The 21,285-nt window shown below is 39.0% G+C and overlaps 1 long non-coding RNA gene and 1 pseudogene across 4 annotated transcripts; one reads left to right on the forward strand and one right to left on the reverse strand.

Moving 5' to 3' along the window:
• Window positions 1-252: 252 nt before the first annotated feature.
• On the reverse strand, window positions 253-20,524 carry LOC148110211 (uncharacterized). Of its 4 annotated transcripts, none has more exons than XR_015724139.1 (6): window positions 20,416-20,524; window positions 17,753-17,875; window positions 14,746-14,853; window positions 12,427-12,572; window positions 1,800-2,048; window positions 253-647 (listed from the first exon to the last, which is right to left on the reverse strand). It is a non-coding gene; the product is annotated as an uncharacterized LOC148110211 (long non-coding RNA). The 4 variants fall into 4 exon arrangements; XR_015724138.1 differs by having other exon boundaries at window positions 253-651; XR_015724136.1 differs by lacking the exon at window positions 253-647 and having other exon boundaries at window positions 669-2,048.
• On the forward strand, window positions 9,510-9,657 carry LOC123778988 (small nucleolar RNA SNORA72; annotated as a pseudogene).
• Window positions 20,525-21,285: the final 761 nt, after the last annotated feature.

The raw sequence follows: 21,285 nt of genomic DNA on the forward strand, positions 1-21,285 counted from the left end.
CAGCGCTGTTAGGGGTTGAGGAGCACCTGCCTGGGGCAATACACTGCCTTTCTGGCTCCAGAGCCTTCTCACTTTAGCCTGTGGGCCAGCTGAGCGGCTGCCTGTGATCAGCACAGGTGGGAGAGGGAAGGGGGAGGGCCTGCCAGCAGCAACCCCGGGAGCGGGAGCCGAGGCTTACCCACCGCACTGTGTGCCTAGGGACACTTCCTTCTTGTAACCACTAACCCTGAGCTCAGCCGTCCCAAGAATTACTCCCACCTGGGTATAAGCACTCTTTTGTGCATGTTTTGGGCCACACTTTCTGAAGGTTATTTCTCCCATGATCCGATCCTATGTAATTATTCTTTTGTCTGTTGGTTGGTTAGTTGGTTTTAACACTTAGGAATTTCTCAAAGATTTCTAGTCTGCTCTTAGCCCTCTTTCTTGATTCTCAGTACAGTTACTGATTTCTCACTCAACAGTATTGTTTCGGTCATTTTGTGGCATTTTGGCTTAGGATGCTATCTTGATCTAATCTCCACAAATTACTTTGAAAACCCAAAAGGTAAGAACACTATCTACCTTTTCAACTGCAGTTTTGCTTGCTGTGAGCTTCTCGAAGTCAGGCAGGATAAAATATATCACTCGGTACTTGCTTGGCATGGTGTCTGGCTTGTAAGAAGAATTTAGTAAGTGTTTATTGTATGATGAAATAAGGAAGGAAGAAAAGAAAGAAAACAAGAAAGGAATTTTAAGAATTATTTCTATCAGGGTCAATTCAACATGTTTTTATTCAATCTATCACTACATGCCAGGCACCACTAGGCACAAATGTTATAGAAATGAATGCAACACTTCCCTTGCCCTTCTGAAACATGTGTGTGTGGAAGAGAAGGAGAGAAAAGATCAGAAGCATGTTTCCTAAAGTCCAGCAGCCAATATCCTAAGAAAAAAAAACTAAGAGAAGTACATGGCAGCCAAGTCTCCAGGCTTTAGAGGACAGCAAAGAAGGCAATCACTAATAGAATAATTTGGACTAATAGAGAAGGCTATTTCAAGGTGACTGAAACCAGAGATGGAGGAGAAGTAGACATCTAAGGGCGGCACCTGGCTGGCTCAGTCAGTAGAGCGTATGACTCTTGATCCTGGGGTTGTAAGTTCAAGCCCCACGTTGGGTGTAGAGATTACTTAAAAATAAAATCTTAAAAAAAAATTAGAAGTCTAGACCACATGTTTTCTTCTATACCCACAAAAGGTTTTGCAGATGTATCTCCAACTCCTCCATATATTCACAGTCATAAAAATGAGCAATCACTGCATATTTTTTAAAATGGCCTAAAAGTAGTCATTTGGAAGTACAGATGACAGATAAACTATCACATGAAAAGAAATCATTTCAGATATTAAAATAAGTTATCTTTTGAACTTAGTTAACTTTCAAGTAAATTTGGCTTTCAGAATTCCTTGGGCTTGTGCTTTTAGGTAGCATACCAATGCACTGAAGTTAGGCTGGGAAAGTGGCTCAGCGTTAGCAAGAGGGAGGTTTGCTTCTCTGGTGCTTGTTCCGCTCTGCAAAACCGAATAGCTCACTTCTGCTCTCCAGAATGAAGAGCAGAGGGTGCACAGCTCTACCAGGTTGGCCTGATACAAAGAACAGGGGCAGGGTCCCCACAGCCAGGAGAGACATGGGGGAAGGCAGACAGCAAGGAGGCCAAGGGAAGAGAGATCTCTGTGCTCCCATCTGAGGCTGACCCTACGATCTGAAAGGTGACGATGCACTAAACTCTGGAAGGATGTTTTCCGATATCCTTGAATTTCACCTTTTTGTATTCCGTGCCATGTAAGATTGGGCTTTTTCTGATAAATAAGCACATCTTCCAGATACTTTAGAGCCCAGTCGTGAGGTGCCATTACAGAGTTCTCCAGCATGTGGCCATCTTTCTTCAGGACGGTGTGAGGTGATAATAGGCACTCCCAGTAGGTAATGGTCAGGAGGACCAGCCCTGGAGACAAATGCCCTGGAGGCGATAATCAAGTCGCTTGACCTCCTCTTGCCTCAGTTTCCTCACCTGTAACATGAAAGTTATGACGGTAATTAGCTCTTATGGTTGTGGTCAGGATTAAACAAAATTGTATTCATAAACCATCAGCATGGTTCTTGGCATGCAACAAACATTTGAAATTGTTATCTTTTCATTACGATTAATTTCTTCATACCACCTAAGCTGCAATTAAATTGGTCATTCTTAGAAGTGTGGTCGGGGTCCCAAAAGGTTCCAAAACCCTCTTAGGAGTCTATAAGGTCCAAACAGTTTTCACACAAATATTATTTTATTGCAGCAATCAATGCCTGATTTTATTTGCCTTTTTACTCTCGTCCTCACATGACTGGACAGTGGAGTTTCCCAGAGGCTACCCAGCATGTAATACCCCAGTAGATTAAATGGAGAAGCATGTGAAAACCTAGCCATCTTCTGTGAAGTCAGATATTAAAGAGATTTGAAAATATGTGAAACAGTGCAAATCTTCTCACTAAATGTCTTTGCTTTAGAAAAATATAGTACTTTTTTCATAAAAATACGTTAATATGCCAGGAATTTATTATTAAGTTAATTAATTCACACATATTTTCCAAATTTCTCTGTTTTAATTTCTACTACAATAAACATAAATATATAGAACCCACATAAATAAAAGCTCTTTGGATTCCTTAATAAGTTTTAGGAGTGTATCAAGGGGTCCTGAGAGCAAAGTGGTTCAGACCTGCTGCCTTAGATCACACAGGTAATCCTTAGGATAATTACTTTTTTCTCTATTTATAATGATTTTTAATCTTTTTTATTTATGAAGGGAATAGGGAGATTTAGAGCATAAAAATAACTAAAGGGAAGGATTAGATAGCCTATAATTAAACCGTTCAGTGATAGCCATTATTAATATTTTGGCACATATCCCTCTGGTGTTTAGCCCATTCATATATCATGCACATAGAATTAAAATGGGATGATATGGTACATAATATTTTGAAACATTTTTCTTTTACTTAAAATATATCACATCATCTATCCATATCATTAACTGCTCTACAATAGCTTTCTGAGAACTGCGTTATCATTTACTTCATCAAGCTCTTATTTTTGAACATTTGTTGCTTATATCTTTCATATTATAAACAATGTCATAGGATGTTAAAGGATGTAATGAACATCCTTTTTATACATACTTGATTATTTCTTAGAATATAGTCCTAGAAGTAGAATTGTTGTGTCAGGGGTATGCATATTTTTAAGAAAATATGTTGCCAAATTGCTCTTCAGAAATGTGCCAAGCCTGTATTTTACTAGTTTACATTAGACACCCTTGTTATTAACCATTATTTCATATCTTTGCCAATCTGATAGCTTGAAAGTGGTATTTCATTGTTATGATTTACTTTTCTTTGATTACTAATATGTTTGACTACTTTTTCATATGCATCTTGGCTTTTTATATTTCACTTTCTGTAAAATGCCTCTTAGAATAACGAATTTTTATTGAAGTGGTGAAGCTTCCAAAAACTGCTCACTTCTCTCAAGTATTAGTTTCTATACTGGCAACATTAGCTTGTAGGACACAAGTGATGACATAGCTAATATAGTTTTTATGTATTTATAAATATCAATGAAATTGTATTGGGTAAATTCAGTTGCTGCAAATTCTCCCCATTATGTTTGATCTTTACAAAAATGTGAATTTCAAAGAAAGAGGTAGCAATCATCCATGTGATCTAACAAGCAGGACTACTTTCTTTTCTTTTAAGATTTTATTTATTTATTTGGGGGGCAGGGGAAGAGGGAGAGGGAGAGAGTCTCAAGCAGACTGAGCTGAGTAGGGAGCCTAATGCAGGGCTTAATCTCATGACCCTGAGATCATGACCTGAGTTGAAACCAAGAGTCACATGCTTAACTGACTGCGCCACCAGGTGCCCCTAACAAGTAGGACTTCTTTAAATGGAACTGTGTAAATTACAGAATGCTATTCAAAAGTAAGACAGTGTTATTATTTCAATGTTTTGGTCACGACTAGTTTACCAAGTCTATCAAGATAATATCCCAGACAGGTAAAATTCTCAAGAACACTACTGAAAGAAGGAACCAGACTTAGGTGACACTGGAAAAAGAGATGTAAGGATGGAAATGGCAGTTCCATAGGATAGGATAGGATAGGACCACCAGAGAAACTGACAAACAATGATACAGGCAGATACTAGATGGGCATGGGCTGAAGCAACATAACCATTAGGCAATGGGCCAGTCTGAAGTTGGGCTGGAAGAGCATCATAAATCCACAATTCCTGCCCTCTTCTTCCTTCTCTCTTTGATCCCTTCCCACCCATCTTCTGGGGCTAAAGTAAGTGAGATAGGACCTATGGGAAAGATGCTGGAAAGAGCTAAGCAGAGCAACAGACCCCAGGTAGGGGCTCAGTGTAGACACAGACTCCATCAGGAAGAGAAACCCATGCTGATTATACAGCTTGGTCCACACAACAAGAGCAGAAGACTTCTATACATGCAGGCTTACATCTCACCAAGTCAACAGCAGCAAGCTCCTAAATCTTCCCTATTCTCATTAAGAAGGGCTAAAGAAGCAGTTTAGACCAAGGTTGTACCTGAGAGGAGCTGGGGAAGGAACAGGCCAACTGAATACCAGCCACTTAGCCACTTCTAATGGCTTCTAATGCCACTAATCTCATTCTGTCCCTGAAACTCCAGGTAGAACACTGCACACAGTGGGGCCCATAGATATTTGCCAAATGAAAAAATAAATAAATAAATGGATGGATGAAATTTGCAAAATTCATGAAACTGACAAATGATCAGTATTCTTAAAATTTCTTGTTCAGTCTTCAAAATAAAGATTTTTTAACTAAAAATAATGGGGAAAATAAAATTTTTGCTTCCATGTATGTCAATGGTCATTGCCTCTATTGAAAATTTCCTACCGGGAATCCTAATAAATATTTAAGCCGTTCCGATCTACCTTGCCAGTTGGTACTTAGTGGGACTTAAGCACTGGATTACAAGAATGGTTGCTTTGGAAGCTTTGAAGTCTACTGTTTTAGGCTGTGTGATCACAGGAATGTCTCATCCACTTCCCTTTCTCCTTTATTTTCTAATCTTTTGTTAAAGAAAAGTAGCTATAAACACGCCAACCTGTGTTGCTATAATGATTTTCTTAGTTAACACTGTAGTTAAGGTTACATACAGACTTTGACTGTAATCCCCCTTCTTCACCAGTTCCCCAGGTTTTGGACACATCCCTTCAGCCTAAAGCTTTCCAGTCTTTGTTCCTCATTCAGATAAACTTTAAACTTGGTCTGTTCAGCTGCTTCTGAGAAGAGAGAAAACAAGAGATGTAATGTTTTGCCAATGAGTGTTAGAAAGTCTAATTTACAAAAGTTGACAATATTCGTCATGGTTACTCATTACTTGGGAAAGACGTCATCATCCAGGGAATTATCACAGAACCAAAAGACCAGGAGAGAAGAATCAGATGATGGCTAAAAGCCAATGAGGCTCTTTTGACCGAACCTACTCAGATATCTTCACAATTTCAAAATGTCTGAAAAGCAGCCTATTGATAGGTGGATATCCTATATGCTAGAATTATCAACTCAAAGGATGAATACTGTTAAATGTGAGCTTTTTTTATGCACTTCAGGGTAACTTTTGTGCACAGACAATACTATTCAACGGTTTACTTTGGTATGAAAATTAATATAGGGGCACCTGGGTGGCTCAGTGGGTTGAGTCTGCCTTCTGCTCAGGTAGTGATTCTGGGGTCCTGGAATTGAGCCCTGCATTGGGTTCCTTGCTCAGGTGGTAGTCTGCTTCTCCCTCTCCCTCCATGCACTCTCTCTCAAGTAAATAAATAAAATCTTAAAAAATAAAATAAAGTAAAAATTAATATTCAGTTCATTATGATTACAAAATCAAAACTTCTTTACCTTTTGAATTTACCCCACAAACCTTATAAGCCTAACACATTTCAGCAAACAATTTTAAAGGCTTTCTATTAATATTTGGTCCATTTACAGATTTAATTAAATGCCTTAAAATATTCTTAGCTGTATTTATAAATTCAATATATTCACTTTTCCTTTAAATATATTTTCTGACTTCATAAACTCTTCTAAAGTGTTAAGGAAATCATGCAAATGTCATAAATTAAACATAAAATTCTAAGTCTAAACCAATAATGCAATTCCACACGTAAAATTTGAATCATAAATCTGGCATTTACTCTAAGAAGCCAAATTCTCTTAAACAAATTACAAATGCTTAAAATACCAAACATGTACAGATTTTTTTATGCAAAAGTAATAATACTATGGGTTTGATTTTTATAAACTGTATGTATTGAATTCTGTATTGAGGGTGACTTAAAAGTTGCTTATTTGCTAAGAAATAATTATATCATCCCAAACAAATTTGGAGTGCACCTCCTCAGGCCCTCAAGACCCTAGACCCTTCCATCATGCTCAGCGAAGTTTCTTCTTTCCTGAGTCACTTTTCTCCATTGCTTTCTTCTTTTTAAAGTTCTATGCTTCCTGGCCACTACTACAAAATCCAGACTTAATGTTAACTTCTTAACGTAGAGAAACCTAGCCGTTCTGGGAAACCTTCTAATTGGGTCTTGTCCAAGAAGGTCTTATCTTTCTCATCCCATAAGTCCTATCAAGCTTCACAACAAAAATCCGGTGGTCTCTGAGTATCTGGTGTCATTACTAATGTTTGTTCCTCCTCTAGAATGCAAAAGTAAAGTAAGATTTATTTTTTAACCAGCACTTATTTTCCTTTCAGGTTAACTAGGTGTTAAGTCCGCTCAGGACAAAGATCATACTCTTACTCTCTTTTTAACTCCGCACTTGCAATTATCTCTAAAGGTGTTTCTGCTGGTTTGTGTGGACCCAGAAATCACACTTGTCTCCTACACGGTGTTGTCTTTTGAGAACAGGTGTAATAAATTGAAGGTAGGTACAAATTTTTTGCTACTCATCCCATTGAGAGGTGAGTCTATTTTCCTCCCCCTGAGTCTGGGCTGACATTCGTCACTTACTTGAGTAACAGAATATGATAGAGGTAAAGTTAGGCCAGCTCCAGGACTAAACTTTAAGAAGACTGGTAGCTTCCGCATTGCCCTCTTGGAGCTCTGAGCCACCAACTGAGAAATCTGACTTCCTTGAGGCTTCTATAAAGTGAGGAAGTTCAAGGCCAGCGAAGAGATCCTTTGTAGGTGCTAGTCAACAGTCACCATCAGCACCAGACATTTGAGTGAATCATCTCGGACATACAGCTCAGTTAAGACTTCAGATGACTCTGGTTGCTGTCTGACTGCAACTGTATGAAAGACCCCAAGCAAGAACATGCAGCTGAGCACAGCCAATCACAGAAATATGAGAGTGATAATAACTTATTTTTGTAAGCCAGTCCAGTGTGGAATGATTTTTACTAGGCAACAATAGATAACTGGTATAGCAGATAATCATGACTATGGCTCTAGACCTGAGCTTTTGGCATTACTTGTGCTTAGTTGTTGAAATATTTTCCAGTCTTATAGTATACTCAGAGAAACTTTTGACAGCCAGCAGCATTTGGTAAGTCTGTACTTCTATTCATAGCATACCGATAGTTGAAATCTTCTCTTTTTTTTTCTTAAATTTTTCTGTCTTTTTTCTTTTTATCTTTATCTCTTTCTCTTCCCTCTTTATTCTTTTTTAAGTTTTCTTCTCTTTTCCCTTAGCCTTCTCTTTCTTCTTCTGTATCTCATTCTTCTCCTTTCATTATTCTGTACTTCCTCACAGAGCTAGTTCTAAAAACTATATTTTTAAAATAGGCAGCATTAACTCTTGCGTTAGCACTGTAACCACCATGAAGTGAGAACATACAAAATGACAGTATTATCTCCCTTCTTTAATTCTCATCACAACTCCATGAAGTAGGTGTAATTAATATTTCCATGTTACAGGGAGAAATGGAAGCTTAAACTATTACCTGAAATCCTGAAGCCCAAACATTCCACAGAGCCATCGTGGTATCTCGGGTCTCATGGTATGAGTGACAGCTCATGCTCTACATCCAACTGGCCTTGAAAGTTCTCAGGGTTCTCTTTTCCTTAGTGTGCATTTATTATTTTAAAAGAATTGACTAAAGATCAATTCACAGTGAATCCAGTGGACCCAAGCATTCACTTGTAATTTCCCTCGTCCCTAAGTGCATACATTTAGAAGCTGTTAGAATCCTTTCACTGGTTCCCTAACATGTGGAGTAAAAGCCATTAGGGTAAGCAGGACCAAGTGGAAGCTCCTGTGACTGCACCCCATCTCCTGGCTAAGATAGTAAATTAGAAGTAATGCTACATCCATGGAAGAATTGAAGAGATTAGTGCCACCATAAATGACTCTTGGAAGGTAAGGGTCAAGAGAATGAGAAAAAAAAGTCACAAACTGGAAGAAAATCTCGCAAAAGACATATCTGATAAGGGACTCTTACTTAAAATATACTAAGAACTTTTAAAATTCAACAACTAAAAAACCAAATAACTCAATTAAATCATGGGCAAAAACCCAAAAAGACATTTTGCCAAAAAAGACACGGAGATGACAAATAAGTATATGAAAAGATGCTCAACATCGTATGTCATTAAGGAATTGAAATAAAACAAGATATCACTTACACCTATTAGAATGGCAAAAATCAAAAACACTCACAATACCAAATGCTGGCAAGGATGTGGAGCAAGAGAAGTTCTCATTCATTGCTGGTGGGAATGCAAATTGATAACAGCCACTTTGGAAGACAGTTTGACAGTTTCTTACAAAGCTAAGCATATCTCACCTTATCATGCAGCAATAGTACTCCTTGGTAATTACCAAAATGGATTGAAAACTTAACATTCATTTATAGACACTTTATTCATAATTGCCAAAACTTGGAAGCAACCAAGATATTCTTCTTCAACAGGTGAATGGATAAACAAAACTATGGTAAACCCAAACTATGAAATATTATTCAGTGCTAAAAAGAAATAAGCTGTCAAGCCATAAAAAGACATAGAAAACCTTAAATGGATGTTACTAAAGGAAAGAGACCAATGTGGAAAAGGCTACATTCAATATGATTCCAGTTATATGACATTCTGGAAAAGGCAAAACTATGAAGACGGTAAAAATATTAATGGTCACCAGTGGCAACATGAGGGAGGGATGAATCGGCTGAGCACAGAGAATTTTAAGGGCACTGAAACTAATCTGTATGATACCATAATAGTAAATAATATGTCATTATACATGATCAAAACCTATAAAATGTTCACAAAAAGCAAATCCTAATGTAAACTATGGGCTTTGTATAATAATATGCTGATGTAGGTTCATTGATTGTAACAAGTGTACCTCTCTGGTGGGGGATGTTGATAATGGGGCAGGCTGTGCATGTGTGAGGGCAGGAGGTATATAGGTAGGACACCTCCATATTGTCTGCTTAATTTTGCTGTGAACCTAAAACTGCTCTGAAAAAAGCCTATTCAAAGATTTTTTTTTTTTTAAAGCAGGGGAACATTTGCTATATTAAGATCACACGTGTGTCTCCAGACCTAGTTCTTTCTCTAGGTCTGGTTTTATAAAGACTGGTGGTAAACCAGGTCTGATTAATAGGATACATTTTATGTAGGAAATGTCTGTGACTCTAGATATTTGATCAACCTCAAGAAATGACAGCACAGATGGTGTAATAACTTTTGCAGATAACCATTGCTAATTTGATGATTACCAGTTGTCAGTAAGTGAATGGTAAAACCGTTGTGTTCAAAAACAAACAAACAAAAAAGGCAGGGGAGGTCAGCCTTTCACATCCCCAAGAAATTAATCTGTTTGGCCCATGCAAAATTCAAGCGAAATGTGAATGATAACAGTAGACAACTCAAACTTAACCAAGTGGAAGCCACAATCTCAGCTGCTTTGTTGGACGTGGTATCTTTTCTGGAATAGGTAACATAGCCTCTGACGCTTAGTGTTCCTTGGGCCAATGTGTTTTTTTCAATCCCATCTTGAAGGATGATCACAAGCATTTCACATTCGTATGAAAAGCATAAGAGTACACGTTCCTGGTCTTATCACAGGGCTCTATGTTAACGTTCCTATTCTGTTACAAACAAGTCCAGAAGCACTTTGGTCTCTTGATATTCCACAGATCATCACACTAGTTCACTTTCTTAATGACGGGATACTAATTAGGCTGGTGAGCCACAACTGGTAAGTACTCTGGCTGTCCTATTCAGACACACCCATATCACAGGATAGAAGAGAAACCCTATAAAGATTCAGTGGCCCAACACATTAATAAGGTTTTCTTAGGATAACTAAAAGGTGTTTTTTCAATGTTTTATTATGAAAATTTTCAAACACATAAAAAAAAGTTTAAGTAATTTACGACAAATCCCTGAATATCAACACCTAGATTCTATAATTAACATCTTACTAGAATTGCTTTATTGTATTTAATGAAGTGTTTAGGCATTCAATAATCTGGAGCATGTCAGAATACCCCCTTTAAAATAAAGGACAAGTTGTTGCATCTTGGATGCCTTAGCGCTAAGAAAAAGACATAGTACTTGAATTTTGGAGGCAGCACATACTGTTCTTAGGAACTCCACTCTGATTTAGTTGTTGGACAACTGGAAGACTGACAAATGCTAATGGAGCCCAGAGCAAAAAGAAGGCTCAGCAGCAAATTCAATAGGCAATACAAGGGGCCCTCCCCTCCAGACTACGTAATCCAACAAACTCGATGGCACCGGGGTATTCATGGTAAATACATGGAACCATGGTGAGCACAAGTGTGAGATGTACACAGGAGATCTACAGTAGGGAGACCCTTCAGATTTTGGAGCAAGACTGTCTTCTGTGGCAGAAACTACACATTTTCTAAGTAGTCCCTGGCTGTTATGAAGCTCTAGTAGCGATTAAATCCCTGACCAAATGGCTATGTATGTGCTGCAGCCCATTACGAATTGGCATTTTCAGATCTACCAAGTTATAGAGTCAGACAAGTGCAGCAGCAACCCATTATGCTATGGAAATGGCACAAAATCAGGACCAAGAAAAGTCAGAAGATACAAAAAAGCTACATGAACAGGACTTCTGACTCCTTCATCACTTATTTCTGCTGCATCAATGCCTAAACCTCGATTCATACCTAACATCTTGTTGAGAGATGGGAAGTATTCCTAAAGCCAGCTGAAGGAAGAGGAAAAATCTTGGACCTGGTTCATACTGAGTCAGCACAATATGTTGGAAGAAACTGAAAATGGACTGCTACTGTAATATAGTCCTTCTGGGGGATGGCCCTCATGTTAGTTGTGAGGGAAAGCCCTTCCAAGGACAAAGCTGGGAGCAGTATGTATGATTTTTTACTTTTTGTGTACTAAAAAAGTAGCATGAGAAAGATATATACAGACTCCTGAGTATTGGAAAGTGGGTTGGCTTGTTGGTCAGGGCCTGGAAGGAGCAAATTTGGAAGATTAAAAAGAAAAAAATAACACCTAGGGAAGAAGCACATAATGGACCAACTTGAAGTGGGTACAAAGTGGAAACAGATCTCATGCTACTGCCCACCAGAGAGCATCCAAGTCAGGGGAAACACTCAACAATGAGGCTGACTCATCCTGTGACTCATCCTCAGCCAGCCTCCCTCCTCTACCACCCCCATGCTTGCACAATGGGGTCAAGAATAGAATCACCATGGTGGCAGGAATAGAGGCTATGCATGTTCCCAGTGGTATGGACACCCACTCACCAAGGCTAAGCTAGCTGCTGCTACTGAACACCCAACCTGTCAAAGTGTTAACAACCTGATACAAAGCCCTTGATAAAGTAGCAAAGCTTGAGATCAGCCAGACACTTAATGTCAGGTTGATTACATCAGATCCCTTTCACCCTGGAGAAGGCAGTGATTCATCATCACTGCAATTAATACTCACTCCCATATGGCTTTAATTTTCCTGTCTGCCATGTCTCTGTCAGCACCACTATTCAAGGGCATATAGAATGCTTGATTTACTGTCATAGGATTCCCACATACCATCACTTCAAATCAAGAGACCCATTTTACAGGGAATGATGGGCCACAATCGATGTATGAGTGAGGGATCCATTACTTGTACCACCTAGTACCAAACCTGGCAGCAGCCAGCCTCCTGGAACAATGGAATTGCTTACTAAGGCTCAACTAAGGTGATAACTCAAGACAAAGGCCTATAAAGAGTTGGGACATTGCCCACCAAAATCAAGGATATGAACTAACCAAACACATGTGCCGCACCCCCAATAGCTAGAATAAACAGGTCCAGACATCAAGGGGTGGAAGTAAGATTTGTCCCTCTCACTATCATTCACAGTGGTGTACTTACAGAATGTGTGTTTCCTGTCCCCACAGCTTTAGGTTTGACAGGATTAGAGGTCCTGGTATCACTGCTTCTTCTAAGGAAAACAATGGTCCATTAACCTGGAAGCTATGACTGCTGCACGTTATCCTTGAGTTCCTCTTGCCAGTAACCTAGCAGACAAAAAAGGAGCACTTTGAAGATTCAGTGACAAATTGGTCTTAATATGTGGTGCTAGCAGGGGTAGACTGTATCAGATGATCTCTGTGCCCTGTTTTACTTCCTCTTGATCTTCTGATTCTATTTGCAATTGTGGCTGTGGTGACAGTTACATGGCAAAGAGGTGAAGAGTTCCAATACTGACCACACCTTGCTTCAAGCAAATCTTTGGTTTGCCATGGTGTTTTTCTGATACTAAAGGAATGGAACACCCACAGGAGTTTACTGGACATGGATGCTTGCATGGCCCAGGTACTGGGGAGTTAACCTCCCTGAGGCAACCCTCAGCCCGCAGGAGATGGGAGCCAGTGGACAAATGCTTCCAGTTGCTGACTCCTGGGATCATTTCCCAAGTAAACCACCTAAATGCAAATTCTTTTCTCAGGCTCTGCTCTCCTGGGTAACTCGAGCTAAGAAAGAAATCAGTGAGAGTCAACATAGCTCTTGCAAATAGAATAGAAAATGCTTCAGAATGACAATAAAAGCTTTCATTCTACAAATACATCCGTTTCAAGGGCAACAGAATATATCAGTTTTGACTCACTCAAGCCAATTCCTCCTCTTACCATAAAGCAAGTTAAGACAGACATACTCCTTTGCAAATTCTTCCTCAGCAGAAATTAATAATAAAGAAAGATTATATAGAAAGGAGAACAGATTTGTGTTTGTTTTCTATTGCTCCTGCAAATTACCACAAACTTAATGGCTTAAAACCATACAAATATATTATCTTACGGTTCTATAGGTTGAAAGTTCAACACATCTCACTGAGCTAAAATCAAGGTGTGAGCAGGACTGGATTCTCTTCTGTAGGGTCTAAGGAAGAACCCACTCCCTAGCATTTTCCAGCTTCTAGAGGCTTCCCACATTCCTTAGCTCACAGTCCCCTTCCTCCATCTTCAAAGCCCACAATGACATGTTGAGTTCTTTTTATTTCACAACACTCTGACCTCCTCTTCAGTGTCTCTCTTTTACTTTGAAAGACCTTCGTGATTATACTGGGTCTACCCAGATATTACAGGATAATCTCCCTGAGGTAAAACCACCAAATTAACAACCTTAATTCTATCTGCACATTTAATTCCCCTCTGCTGTATAGTGTAATTTATTCATAGGTTCCAGGGATTAGGATATGGACATCCTTGGGAGTAGAGTGGAGAGCATTATCCTGCTTACCTCAATATTTAAGAAAAAGAGAGTTTATACATTTTCTTTTAAGTCCACCTTCATATTTATTTTAGACCTAAACTTTCATTTAATTTAATACAACTTTAATATCTTGGTTATAATTACATCAATTTATAGTATTTGATTACATTAGACTGGTGAGTCCATTTTCACTTTATAGGTGAACAGAATGGGGCATAAAAAGCAAAAGAAAAGACAAAAATACATGTAAGAAAGGGAGAGGGAAGGAAAAAGGAGGAAGGAAAGAAGAAAGAAGGAGACAATCAACTTTGATTTCATTTTTACTTATCCAAAGTATGCTTAGCTACTCAACCCAATGAGGCCATTGGGTTGGTATGATGGTTAATTTTATGTGTCAACCTGACTTGGGCTAAGGGATGGATAGCCAGAGAGCTGATAAAACGTTATTTTTTAGTGTGTCTGTGAGGGTGTTTCTGGAAGAGATTAACATTTGATTCAGCAAACTGAAATCTGAGTAAGGAGATTTGCCCTCACCAACGTGGGAAGATATCCAATCCATTGGGGCCTAGATGGAACAAAAAGGCAAAGGGCAAATTCTTTCTCTCTTCTCAGGCTGGGACATGGGAGCTCCTGGGTCTCAGGCCTTTGGACTCTAACTGGGACTACAGTACCAGCTTTCCTGATTCTACAGCTTGCAGATGGCAGGTTGTGGAACTTCTTGACCTCCATAACCACATAAGCCAATTCTTGTAAGAAATCTCCTCTTAAATATATCTCTATACCTCCTAACAGTTCTGTTCCTTTGAAGAACCCTGACTAATACGTTTGAAAAACACTGAGGAAGATGCATCTGCTGCTTGAAGTTAATAATCTTTCACACTCAAAGTTTTGATAAGAGATCTTGGTCATCACAGCTGGTTAAAAATCTAGTCAAGCATGAACTTTCACTAGCACTCTGTTAATTAGAATCTAACTTACTTGCACATTGTAGGTTTTTCCAGATCAAATTCTCTTGAAACAACTCATATTCTTCTTGATCCTGATAATATGGACAATACTGAAGAGTCGGTGGCAGACCATAACATCCTGTGGAAAAACAAATGGGCGTTAACGGATAAAATGTATCCTATAGACACCTTCAGTAATTACCATTCATTGTTCTTGTGTGAATTGTTCATATTTCATAGCTTCCCAAATCTGATCTGTAAGATTAAAGGTGATGAAATGTTTCAATTGACAACATGTAATATTTTATTTTACTATTGATCTCAATCCATGTGATTAAGGTTAATTCTGCAAGACATATTTCTTTTGAACCAGTAAATCCAACAAAAGTGATAAAGAAATGGCAGGGAGGTGACATCCTGAATATGCATTTGGCACTTCAAAACAAATGGATTGTCAAAAAGTTATTTGAGATTAGTTGAGCATGAGTAGGTATTTATTGCTTTCTTCTTGGCCAGAAAATTGTTAGAGAAGTAAAGCTAATGGTAAAAATATTTCCTTTTGGAAAGCATAATCATCTTTTCTTGAGAAGATTGGTTTTAATATATCCTAGTGCTTTTAGATATTGTGTCTTTTCGATTATGCTAAATATCAGTTTACTTCAGGAAGCTGGTAATATAAACTATGATGTATTAAGTACAGAGGATTAAAGAGAAAACTGGAACCAGAAAGATGGTTCAGGAAGGGAAGTCAATGCTTATGCCATTCCCCACCTAATTACATTAATTCCTTATTTTCTTAAAGATTTATTTATTTATTTGAGAGAGAGAAAGAGAGTGGGGGGAGGCTCATAGGGGGAGAGAGAATCCCCAGACAGACTCCCTGCTTAGCATGGAGCCTGACACAGAGTTTGATCCCAAGACCCTGAGATCATAACCTGAGCCGAAATCAAGAGTCCAATACCTAACTGACACTTAACTGACTGAGCCACCCAGGCTCCCCCAAATTCCTTTTGAGACTAAGTTTCCACTCCTGAAGGCATCTATTGCTAGGAAAGCCTTCCCTCTGCCTAGCTTTCAAATTATTTCCTTTTTTGATTGTCCTGGTTTCTACCGGCAAAAATATCTCCTGATGTTCAAACAATATTAAGGCAAAATACTTATGAGACAGATTTACAATTAATCAGACTTGTGAATGGGAATTGAGGGAGACTTCCTGTAAGAAAGAGTATTTAAATCCAGGAATTTGTGGGTTTGGTTTTTTTTTTTTTTTTATGGTTTGGGGGTGGGGAAGGTGACTGTTGGGAACTATATGTGTGCATTATATAAGTGGTCTTGGGAGCCTATATTTACATTCCATCATCAAAGAGCGTTCCATCCTCAAGGACATTATTAAGTAAACTTAAAAAGCAAGCAGACCCACTTCTTATTTGCTCAAGGGTTAAGTTCTTAGAAAATGGAAGGTAATTAAATCCACAATTAATTTTCTCAGAAGAAATGAAGGTAAAATAGGTAATGTATTGCAATATGCTGAAAATAATGCAAGTTGTCCTTTTTTTCTATGTTTCCTTAATATATGCAGTAATTAAAAGGTTTTGGAAAATAATAAAGAGAATATATAAAAAAGTAATCATCAATTACATTTTAAAAGTCATTGACAATGTCTAGTGACAATCTACAGACTAAATTAGTCTCTTTAGGTGTTTTGTTTTTTATCATACCCATTAAAGAAATTCTGGCACATAAAGTCTTTGGTATATATTTGTCCACCAAATTCTAGTGGGTAACCCTTGAAGGAAAAATATCTAGAGCACAACAGCCAGGACCCCATAATGAGGAAATTAAGATGCAACTTAAGTAAGTTGTTTGCATGTGTATAGGGCTCTGGCCACAGAACTCTCTGAGATCCACAGTGTCATTTGACCTTCACAAACTCCCTATGAACTTGGTACTGCTGGGGAGGCCCCTCTGTCCATATTGACGGAAGAAGAACCTGAATTCAAGAACTCTTAGTATTCACCAAGTATGTGTGCATTTGAACGTGAAACTGTGTTTTATCCAACTCACTAGGTAACTCCTCAAAGACCTCATTAGCTGAAGACGCAATAGGAATTGAAAATGTAGATACACCTAAAAAATGCTTAGATAAAATTCATGGATAAGAAACGTCTAAAATGGTTGATAATGTGTTGTTTTGTATGTAGCTATTTAGTTTCCCCTTTAAGATGAAAATAACTTCCTTTATGAAATATTTGTCATATTACATAGCTTCATCTGGTAAAAACCACTGTATTCACCATATTATATGTAGAGTAAGATCTAGAAGGAGAGTCCTTTAAACATAAGTGACATATACACATTCTTTGGTGATGAAAAAGGAAATTATGCTACTGTGTATTCTTGGTTTACTTACTTTAATTAATCATAGCTTATTACCAATGCAAACATGAAGCGTCTGAATACCAATACCGACATCTGTCATAACATCTGCATTGTATACAGTGGTTTGTCTGTATGTAAAAATGTAATATAATGATCTTTGTGTATTCCCATTTCTATTAGAATTATCAGATTAGGAGGAAGGCTGATTTCCATTTCCAAACATCTGACTGTTAAAAAATATTTGTGCATTATGACTGGTGCCCTTTTGTGGTCTTGAGAGTTTTGAATTCAGAATATCACCAAATTCCAGTTAGTCGAAACAGGAAAAAAATAAGCATAGCTTTCCAGGACTGATAAAAATAAATTCCATCTAATAAGTGTCTGTCGTGTACCAGATACATACACGAGTTACTTCATTTAATCCTTACCTCCCAGAACAAACTCTATAAATAGGTGTTATTATTCCATTTTACAGATGAAAATATAAGATCTAGAGGACACACATCGTGTGTCCAAGAATATCCAGCTGAATAATGGTGAAGTTAGCATTTGACCAGGTCCAGTAACTCCAAATTCTTAGACTACTCATTTAAATGACAAAGGATGTTATCATTTCAACAATTATTATAGAAGGTTTAATAAGAAAGAGTTTTACTTACCATGATATTAAAATACCATTTCTATAACAAACCCAGTTACACTGAATTTCTCCGCAAGTATCTCTCACACGCATTGAAACTATCCAATCTTCTTAAAAGATAGCCTGTTCTGTCAATATTTTGCTTAAATGATAAAACACAAAAGAACTTTCAAACATTGTATTCAAAACTGTGTAACAGTAGGCAAGAAATATTTTGGCACACGTATATTATACACAATATTGGCAGATAACATTAAACTGCATCTTGTTGTAGTGAATCACACAGATATTAAACAGGATTATCAGTTGAAAAGAAACACAACTCTTCTTTCAAACCATGGTAGGCCAATCAGATGATTGCATGAAATTCCAGAGCGATTTACTCTAAGCAAGATAAAACATGACTAGCGCACAGAACCATCAAATTAAATTTTAAAATTATAATAGTCTCAGCACACGTGTAGGAGACAGAGACGGAACGTATAGCTTCGTAGCACAAGCAACCAGAGGTCTCCCCATCCAAAGATTTTTTTTTTATTTTCAGATTTAGAAAGAATAAAGAAATTAGTGAGGGGCATTTGGCTCACAGTGAATTGTGGGTCCAAAATTGTCCAGCAGATACCCCAAGATCGGGGCATGTAGGTGCAACAGCCTCACCACCGCCACCACCACCACCACCACCACCACCCGCCCCAGACAGCCACTCTGCAGCTGTGCTTCCCTCCTGGTGGGTCAAGGGGCTTCTCTCCTGCTTGGCTCTGAAGGCAAACCATTAACTGGCCTTGCCTTGAGTTCTCCCCAGCTGGGAGGCCACTGGGCCTCCAACAGATTGAACTCTAGGCTGATGTTACTTGGAGTTTCTGGAGGCAACATTGGACCCCAGAGCAGACCAAAAGAGGAGAGGGGAAAGACTGGTGGGACAGATGACCTACGTTCAAATCCTGTTTCTGCCCCTTCTACATCTCTAGAGAAGCTACCCAACCCCTGTTTGCTAATCTGTAAAATAGAGTTTGAATAATAAGAGTATAAATGGCATTGGGACAATTAGCTGCAGTAGTGCCAACAGGCTGGTACAGTGCGTTGACATCGTGGGCTCTCAATAACTCTTCTTCCTCCCTCCCTGCCTTCCCACATATCTATAAATACATCCAGGGCTCCTCCTATCTCCCGGGTGACAGGCGTGGAGGCTTTAGAGCAAGCACAGCTCTGTCATTTAAGGCTCACACTCTTCAACCTCCTCATTTGGCTCCATGTCCATTTTTGCAGTTTCCCTTAAGAAGGGGGTTTGAATGGGGAAGTGAGAACCAGTAACCCTCCTGCTCAGTCTTTTTGTGGAGCCCAAGGGTCATTGTGAGCAGGCCCGAGGAGGCTTTTTTCCCTGACGCCAAACTAAACTACGCATTAAATTGGGTGAGGTCTGCCTTCAGGTGAAGATGAAAAGGACCCTGGCTGCCCTAGGAGAGAACATTTCCTCTGGGATGTTTTCAGCTGCAGTTTTCCATTACACATGAAATAGCTCAGGTGATAAGGACTTGATGTGCATAACCGCTGAGCCCGCCCCGCGGCCATGCCACTTCCTGCTCCAGAGAAAGAGAGAAGGGAAGACTGTGCAAGAGGCCATGCTTTCGCTTTCCTTTCCATTTTTTTTCCTTCCTCATTCCCCCTTTGGAAGGAAAGAAAATACAAGCACAAAGAAGGTACCACTAATTTTACCAAAACTTCAAAAGACACCAAATCCAGGTCCCCAGGTAAGTTTCTGGAGCATTCCAGTAACCTTTCATTATAGTTCCAATTAGGATAAGTTTTGCTAAAATGAGTTAGGTGTTTCTATGTGTCTGCCATGGTCACATAATAGAGACAATCAGTCATTTACTGTACACGTCAGTGGAGGACCGAGGGAAGACGGAGAAGATGTGGGACTCCGTCTCTCCGAAGGGTCAAAGGGCAGAGAATTTCACAATAAAGGGCAGTGAGATTTGGACCTCAAGGTTATGGGAGAAACCTTGCTATCTGATCACAGTGCAAATTGCTCTAAGGTTTGGCTGTCAATCACAGCAGAATAAGGAGACCATTATATTTTACTGTCTGCTGCTTGCATAGACTAAACGAGAGCAGTTTGTATACTTTTGATCATTTTTTTTGTACTTGTGCTGTTAAAAAAAATGAACATGGCGTACATCCACTTCGGTCATGAGTGCTTCAAAAACCATTTTTAAAAAACCTTCCCCGGCTATATAACAGATAAAGCAGTTCTTGAAACCATACAAATACAGAATACAGGAATTAGCCAAACAAATACAGATACTGCCTACCTATAAGCTTATATATATCTCTAAATAAATGGTAAAATAGGGTTTAAATGCAGGCCTGTCTAAACTCTACCTCAGACAGATATATTGAAAATTAAATGTAACAAACCCTCAAGACTTAGCTTAGAGCAGTGTGAGACATATAATAAGTGCTCAATAAAGGAATCCCACTGCCAACACACACACACACACACACACACACTCACACACTTCATTTTTACATTTATCCACAGGGCCCTACTCACTCCACAGCCAGCTGAGGAATACAGGAGCCCAACGCTGGTTAACCATCTATCTGCAAGTAGAAATGACAGAAGAATGGGCAAAAACGAGTCTATCAAGAAAGGAAGAAAGAATTTTTCAGGTGTGCTACCTGGAGAAACAACAAGGTTCTGGGATAGCCTACAGGAGAATGAAAAGAAGGGCTTGGAAAAAGACAGCGGGGAAGGGCAACAGGGCTGGCTGGGTGGCAGGTACGGAAAGGACAGGACACAGCCTGCAACTGAGCTCTGCCAAGCGCCAGAGCTGGAGAGGAGCCCAGCTCCGAGTGCCCTTTTCTGCAAATGGAGGCCGTAGGTGACAAGGTGATAGTCAAAGCCCTGAGTGGGTCTCTGACAGGAATAAAATCAAGGTCTCCTCTTTGTTTGCCTTGGGATACGGCTGTATTTCCTTATCACCAAGCCCTGTCTGGCTTGTAGACTGTATAATTTCCCTACTTTTTTCCTCAAAAATGACTCACAAATGCTATATTATTTTACCCTACGCAAATTGCTTTCCATAAACCCAGAGGAGAAAAAACTGCTCAGAGCCATCATTATAAACATGACACATCTGTTTTTAATAACTGAAGAAGTATAACAAAACCTTTACTTTGGGGGAATATCCAGAGTGTTATCTTGAAGAAAAATTGTATCCATCTGGTCCCAAGAGAGCTGGTTTTTGCATTAAGTGATATTTGTTGGTTGGGTGATTGGAGAGTGGGAGTGAGGAAAAGGGGGAAGTTGTTAGATCCAACACTTATCGTTAAGTGGAGTTCGTTTCTAAAAATGTAGCATCCAGAAACTGGTGAGTAATCCTTCTTCGTAGTGCAATATTATGTCACCAGATCTGCTGATCCAGTGCACAATAAAATTAATCCTCCATTCTGCAAATGCTGGTGATACGGCAATCACAGATGTGCTGAAACAGAAGTGTTCGTGCCAGGCAGAGTTCACGAGACACAGACCCAGCCAGCTGTGGAGCT

Source organism: Ursus americanus, chromosome 4, assembly GCF_024610735.1.
Source record: "Ursus americanus isolate L20-20 chromosome 4, mUrsAme1.1.p, whole genome shotgun sequence".
Taxonomy (NCBI): Eukaryota; Metazoa; Chordata; class Mammalia; order Carnivora; family Ursidae; genus Ursus; species Ursus americanus.